The sequence below is a fragment of the Stegostoma tigrinum genome, chromosome 2, assembly GCF_030684315.1.
Source record: "Stegostoma tigrinum isolate sSteTig4 chromosome 2, sSteTig4.hap1, whole genome shotgun sequence".
Taxonomy (NCBI): Eukaryota; Metazoa; Chordata; class Chondrichthyes; order Orectolobiformes; family Stegostomatidae; genus Stegostoma; species Stegostoma tigrinum.
In genome coordinates, this window is record NC_081355.1 from 154,318,635 (window position 1) to 154,325,254 (window position 6,620).

The following is a 6,620-nucleotide window of genomic DNA, read 5'->3' on the forward strand; positions in this document are numbered from 1 at the left end:
CCCTTCTTCAGAAGGAGGTGATGAAGGGACCATTCTGAAGAAGGGCCTAGGCCCAAAACATCAGACTTCCTGCTCCTCTGATGCTGCTTGGCCTGCTGTGTTCATCCAGCTCCACACCTTGTTATCTATTATTAGGGTGAGATTTGATTAAAAAACAAACACTCAAAAGGGAAATAATTTGACCAAACACTACAGGGTTATGCATGCTCATGTCATCAAGATGGCAGCAGAGCAAGGCTCCTGAGCAGGGGCTCATCAGCTCGGATTTTCTTTTCTTTTACTTTCTTTACCATTGGTGATGGGGAGAAATGCCAACGCAGACTCACTTGAGCTCGGTGTGGAACCTGTAGTGGCAGCCAATGGGCCCCTACTTACCTTTCCAGGGGGAGCATGGGACCTGGCATCAGAATCAGCAACTGCTGGATCATCAGCGAGGTAGGCCCGGAGGCAAAAGATGGCACCTGAGGATCGCTGGCTTTGTTGCGGCTGTCTGGGTCTGGCGCTGGCCACAGCGAATTGGTGGTGGAAGGGCATCATGGTAACATTGGCGAGGTGGGCCTAGTGGTGACAGGCATGATTCTGACGTTGGTCAGGTCCAGTGCTGTGGAAATTGGCCCAGCAGAGAAAGATGGCACCCAAAGAGCAGTAACCTCAACGTTGGTTAGGTCTGGCATAGACAGTGGTGAGGTGGTGGAGGAGGGATGGCAAAGTGAGCATTGATGATGAGCTGGCTCAGGGCTGATGGACTCGCTCTAAAGCTAGATCTTTCATTTTTTTTAAAAAATCCTTAAAACTGCAAAACAGCAACAGTGGAAAAACTTCCCTATATTTAACCATTTTTCTCACTGTTAAATACACGTGGCAATGAAATCATAAAGATCCTGGGAGTGGGATTCACTGAAAAGTGCTCTGACATTGAGCTAGTATAAGGATGATGGGCTGATGGGCCTCCATCCCTTCATAAATTCAATGAGGTTGATTGGCAACACATTGGCCCCACTCCATGACTTGAACACAACATCGAGGAAGACACTCCCAGCTCTTGGGCAGAGTGCAAGGTGCCATCATTTGGGTAAGACTGAGGCCCGGTCAGGAGTCACATAGGCACACAACACAGATGAGGCCCTTCAGCCCATCATGTCTGCACCCATCTACAGGAGTCTATCTATCTACTATCTCCCTTTCCTGCACTAGGCTCTTAGCTTTGAATGACATTTCAAGTTTCTTTTTCAAGTTGAGTCACAGGATGAAGGCCTCACTAGCTGGGCCAGCATTTTTTTTGCTGATTCCTAGCAGAGTTGAGAATCAACCACATTGCTGTGGGTCTGGAGTCACATGTAGACCAGACCAGGTAACATCAATAGTTTCCTCCCCTGAACGTTATTTGTGAACCAATCAGGTTTTTCCAACAACTGACAATGGATTCATAGTCATCATTAGACTTTATTTCCAGATTTTTACTGAATTCAAATCTGGGTCCCCTGAACGTTTCCTGGGTGTCTGGATTAAACACCTAGCGATAATACCACCAGGCCATCACCTCCCCTAGTGCTCATCCAAGAATATTTTCAACATTGTGAGGTTTCCTGCCTCAACTCCCCTCCCAGGCAGTGCATTCCAGTTTGCCGATACACCCTCCGGACGGAAAAAAAAATCCCTCAAATCCACTCCCAACCTCCTGCCTTTCACTTTAAAATTGTGTCACTTTCTTAGTGACCATTCAACTAAGGGGAACAATTGTTTTCTATCCACCCATCTCAGATTCTGATGCATCTGTTTCGGGTCCCCTGCTCCAAAGAAAACAACCTGAGCTTACCCAGCAACCCTTCGTCGCTGAAATGCTCCATCCCAGGCAACATCCTCGCGAATCTCCTGCGCACTCCCCCTAGTACAGTCACATTCATCCTACAGCATAGGGACCAGCCCTGCACACAATCCTCCCGACCGAGCACTAACCAAAGGGAGCACGGAAAAGACCCCTCAACACAGTTCCGAAGAAAAAACAAGAGCGATCTCTCGGCAAATCCAAAAGCACGTGGTCATGACAAAGTTGACTTTTTGGCTGAAGCTCGCTACACAGAGCTTGCTCAGGAGTCATGCGATACCAGGTTACAGTCCAGCAGGTTTACTAGAAATCACAAACTTTCACAGCATTGCTTTGTGATGAAGGGGCAGTGCTCCAAAAGCTTATCCGAACAAATAAAACTTGTTGGAATGATATCAGTGATAATGGGAACTGCAGATGCTGGAGAATCCAAGATAACAAAGTGTGAAGCTGGATGAACACAGCAGGCCAAGCAGCATCTCAGGAGCACAAAAGCTGACGTTTCGGGCCTAGACCCTTCATCCCGAAATGTCAGCTTTTGTGCTCCTGAGATGCTGCTGGGCCTGCTGTGTTCATCCAGCCTCACATTTTATTATTTTGTTGGAATGATAACCTGGTATCATGTGACTTCTACGTGGGCAAACAGGAGGCTGGAAGCAGGCAGCATCAGGAGGAAAGGAACAGTCAATATTGTGTATTACCCTCTGTGAGACTTCTGACCTTACCCATACCAGCCCAACTCTGGCACCTCCTTATTATGCAGAATTTGGCAGCTATTTTATGATGCAAAAATAGTTTTCTCCCCCCTTTATTCATTCACAGAATGAGGGCATCGCTGGCTTGGCAGCATTTATTTACCATCCTAACTAACTTGAAGGGTGAACCACAGTGCTGTGGGTCTGGAGTCTGGCCTACATGTGACTAAGTAAGGATGGCAGTTTGCTTCCCCAAAGGGCATTAGAACCAGATGGGTTTTCCTGACAATTGGATTCACGGTCACTCTTAATTCCAGATATTTTATTGAATTCAAATTCCACCATCTGGGATTCGAACCTGGGTCCCCAGAACGTTATCTGGAGCTCCAGCGACAATACCGCTAGGCCATCCCCTAATTACACTCCCGAAGAAAGAAGATACTAGCACTTCGGGCCATCCAGAAGTGGAAGGCGTTACATAAAGGGAACTATCTTCGGTGTATTAAAGGATAAACTTAATCACCTAAAATCACATTCGCATTGTAGCCCATTCCTGCTCTCATTGTTGGGTCTTTTAAAAAATATTTGCCCGTTTACTTTGGTAAAAATTGCTACTGGATTTATGTATCCTGCTCTCTCTCGGGCAGTATAAACCCAAGTAATTCCTACATCACAGGCAGGATAAAACATTTGAAACGGAACTGAAAGTAATAGTGCATTTTTGAAACCCATCCGATTTGCTGTAATAAGGTTACAGGTGACACTCTAACTGGCTTTCACTTTGCACAGCCTTTGCTGAGGGTTCACAGGAATTCAGTGTTCTCATTGCGGAGATGAGCTTTTGTCTGCTGTTTTCGGGGAACTTACAGAAAGATATTGCTGTATTTACCTGGCCCAGGGTCTCAGCGCTGAGCTTCAAAGATTCACTGCTGTCTCCTGTGATACAATGTATCCCTCCTGGATACTGTAGGGGGAGAGAGAGTGTGTGTGGCTCTGTCCAAATGCTGCTCCTTAAACCACTCTTGCTGCCTCAAGGTCTTTCTCTGTCTCTTCCTCTTGCAGTTTACTTACTGCTTCCGCCTTTTGGAGGGATTTAAAACACTGACAGCATTTCCTCGGTGATAGGGCAAAGCTGTAAACGTGGTGCCCATCATCTCCCTCTGGAGGCAGGAGGTTCAAATGCGTGCTGGGAGTTATAGCCCACCTTGGATCAGCCCAGATTCATTGTAAACCACCCTACACTCGCACAGATCTATCCTAAACCAGCATAAATCAGCCCAGATCCATCATAAACCACCCTACACTCGCCCAGATCTATCCTAAACTAGAGATAATGGGAACTGCATCAGTGATAATGGGAACTGCAGATGCTGGAGAATCCAAGATAATAAAGTGTGGAGCTGGATGAACACAGCAGGACAAGCAGCATCTCAGGAGCACAAAAGCTGACGTTTCGGGCCTAGACCCTTCATCAGAGAGGAGGATGGGGTGCGGGTTCTGGAATAAATAGGGAGAGAGGGGGAGGCGGACCGAAGATGGAGAGAAAAGAAGATAGGTGGAGAGGAGAGTATAGGTGGGGAGGTAGGGAGGGGATAGGTCAGTCCAGGGAAGACGGACAGGTCAAGGAGGTGGGATGAGGTTAGTAGGTAGGAGTTGGAGGTGCGGCTTGGGGTGGGAGGAAGGGATGGGTGAGAGGAAGAACAGGTTAGGGAGGCAGAGACAGGTTGGACTGGTTTTGGGATGCAGTGGGTGGAGGGGAAGAGCTGGGCTGGTTGTGTGGTGCAGTGGGGGAAGGGGACGAACTGGGCTGGTTTTGGGATGCGGTGGGGGAAGGGGAGATTTTGAAGCTGATGAAGTCCACATTGATACCATTGGGCTGCAGGGTTCCCAAGCGGAATATGAGTTGCTGTTCCTACAACCTTCGCGTGGCATCATTGTGGCACTGCAGGAGGCCCATGATGGACATGTTATCTAAAGAAGGGGAGGGGGAGTGGAAATGGTTTGCGACTGGGAGGTGCAGTAGTTTGTTGCGAACTGAGCATAGGTGTTCTGCAAAGCGGTCTCCAAGCCTCCGCTTGGTTTCCCCAATGTAGAGGAAGCCACACCGGGTACAGTGGATGCAGTATACCACATTGGCAGATGTGCAGGTGAACCTCTGCTTAATGTGGAATGTCATCTTGGGGCCTGGGATAGGGGTGAGGGAGGAGGTGTGGGGGCAAGTGTAGCAATTCCTGCGGTTGCAGGGGAAGGTGCCGGGTGTGGTGGGGTTGGAGGGCAGTGTGGAGCGAACAAGGGACTCACGGAAAGAGTGGTCTCTCCGGAAAGCAGACAGGGGTGGGGATGGAAAAATGTCTTGGGTGGTGGGGTCGGATTGTAGATGGCAGAAGTGTGGGAGGATGATGCGTTGTTTCTGGAGGTTGGTGGGGTGGTGTGTGAGAACGAGGGGGATCCTCTTTGGGCGGTTGTGGCGGGGGCGGGGTGTGAGGGACGTGTTGCGGGAAATACGGGAGACGCGGTCAAGGGCGTTCTCGATCACTGTGGGGGGAAAGTTGCGGTCCTTATAGAACTTGGACATCTGGGATGTGCGGGAGTGGAATGTCTTATCGTGGGATCAGATGCGGCGGAGGTGGAGGAATTGGGAATAGGGGATGGAATTTTTGCAGGAGGGTGGGTGGGAGGAGGTGTATTCTAGGTAGCTGTGGGAGTCGGTGGGCTTGAAATGGACATCAGTTACAAGCTGGTTGCCTGAGATGGAGACTGAGAGGTCCAGGAAGGTGAGGGATGTGCTGGAGATGGCCCAGGTGAACTGAAGGTTGGAGCCAGTAGAGGTGAGTGTATATGGGGAGGTAGGGACAGGATAGGTCAGTCCAGGAAGGACAGACAGGTCAAGGGGGTGGGATAGGGTGAGTAAGTAGGATTTGGAGTTGGGGCTTTAGGTGGGAGGAAGGACAGATTAGGGAGGCAGGGACAAGCTGGGTTGGTTTTGAGATGTGGTCGGGGAAAGGGGAGATTTGAAGCTAGTGAAATCCACATTGATACTGCAGGGTTCCCAAGCGGAATATAATTATGGCACTGCAGGAGGCCCAGGATGGACATGTCGTCTGAGGAATGGGAGGGGGAGTTGAAATGATTTGCGACTGGGAGGTGCAGTTGTTTATTGCGAACTGAGAATAGGTGTTCTGCAAAGCGGTCCCCAAGCCTCCGCTTGGTTTCCCCGCTGTAGAGGAGGCCACAATGGGAACAGCGGATGCAGTATACCACATTGGCAGATGTGCAGGTGAACATCTGCTTGATGAGGAAAGTCTTCATGGGGCCTGGAATGAGGGTGAGGCGGGAGGTGTGGGGGCAAGTGTAGCACTTCCTGCGATTGCAGGGGAAAGTGCCGGGTGTGGTGGAGTTGGAGGGGAGTGTGGAGCGGACAAGGGAGTCACAGAGACAGTGGTATCTCCAGAAGGCAGGCATAGGTGGGGAGGGAAAAATGTCTTTGGTGGTGGTGTCGGATTGCAGATGGCGGGAGTGTCGGAGGATGATGCGTTGGATCCGGAGTTTGGTGGGGTGGTATGTGAGGATGAGGGGGATTCTGTTTTGGTTGTTATTGCTGGGAGGGAGTGTGAGGGATGAGTTGCGGGAAATGTGGGAGACACAGTCGAGGGCGTTCACGACCACTGCGGGAGGGCGGTGGGGTGGTGGGGGGAGGTGGATGTCCTTGTAAAACAAGGGACTCGTTTTTTGAACTATGCCAAGAGGAAGAAGAATACCTCTTCCAAGTGTTCAAGTATAATGGATATCCAAAATCCTGGATCAGGGAGATGCCTGCAGGAACAACATCAGGAAGATACTACACGCCCCGACACACTCATCACACTACCCTACATCAGGAACATGTCAGAACTCACCAGAAGACTCCTACGACCGCCGGGCATCAGAGTGGCACACAAACCCACATCAACCCTACGACAACTGCTCACCCGAACTAAAGACCAATGTCATCTATAAGATCCCCTGCAGAGACTGTGAGAACCACTACAATGGACAAACAGGAAGGAAACTAGCAAAAACACGACCAATACTCACTCATCTCAATCCACATGAACAAGGGG

The 6,620-nt window shown here is 49.8% G+C and overlaps 1 protein-coding gene across 3 annotated transcripts in view; it reads right to left on the bottom strand.

The window, feature by feature from the left end:
* Nucleotides 1–3,635, bottom strand: part of cyldl (cylindromatosis (turban tumor syndrome), like) — a 38,372-nt gene extending 34,737 nt beyond the window's left edge. For all 3 annotated transcript variants that reach the window (XM_048548016.2, XM_048548023.2, XM_048548006.2), the window contains exon 1: nucleotides 3,410–3,635. The gene's annotated coding sequence lies outside the window, so the exon portion shown is untranslated. The remainder of the gene's footprint in view (nucleotides 1–3,409) is intronic.
* Between the last annotated feature and the right edge of the window lie 2,985 nt (nucleotides 3,636–6,620).